Source organism: Pteropus vampyrus, unplaced genomic scaffold, assembly GCF_000151845.1.
Source record: "Pteropus vampyrus isolate Shadow unplaced genomic scaffold, Pvam_2.0 Scaffold5, whole genome shotgun sequence".
Taxonomy (NCBI): domain Eukaryota; kingdom Metazoa; phylum Chordata; class Mammalia; order Chiroptera; family Pteropodidae; genus Pteropus; species Pteropus vampyrus.
In genome coordinates this window covers 9,298,762-9,299,611 of record NW_011888786.1, presented here as the reverse complement: position 1 = coordinate 9,299,611, position 850 = coordinate 9,298,762, and positions in this window count along the sequence as shown.

The window sequence follows — 850 nt, the reverse complement described above, 5'->3', positions numbered from 1 at the left end:
CAGCAGGTAACCAGTGAGGCCAGGATTTGATCTCAGGTCTGTCTGATGTCAAAGCCTGTCCTCATAATAACTCCCGATTCCTTCTCCAATGTTCCTTCTAGTTCCCACGACTAAGCACCTCAAACACACATGTTCACGGTTTCAAAGAAAAGAGGTACCACTCTGTCTTCCCAGCCCCACCTCTGAGCCTCGAAGATTAAAATACGGGTTAGTTCTTCTGTGTCTGGCAGGGATTCAGCAAAAATAGAGTATGTTGCTCTGTCAACTGAGACAGTTGTCAGCACAAAAGGGGCCCCGGGGGTATCTAGCCAGTAGACCACGTCTCAGCCCTGCCAAGCAGACGTCAGAAACAGGGCTTCCGCTGCCTTCGTTCGCTTTCCCAAAGATCTGGACTGAGGAGACCCTCTCTGTATGATGAACACTGAGGGGCCTTCAGACGCCACAGAGCGTTCCCAGAAAGCCCAGACCCCTAGCCCCATCCCTCTCTCTAATCTCACCTCCCACCATTTGCCCTTCATTCACTCCTACTTCCTCTGTTCCTCAAGTAGGTCAAGGTCACTCCCACCTCAGGGTCTCTGCAATTGCTGTGACCTCTGCCAAAAATACTGTTCCACCTGTCTAGAAGATGCTTTCTCCAGATCTTCACAAGTGTCCTCCTTGTCGTCCAGGTCTCAGATCGTGGTCCCCTCTCTGGAAGGCCTTTCCTGGCCGGCTTATCTAAATTAGCACCCCCAGTCTATTCCTTTCCATCACACCTCCCTACTGCATTCATGGTGCTTAACATTATCTGGAACAATCTTATTCATTATTCGCTCACATGCCCAGAAAAGTGTCTAGCAAATGGTTGCCT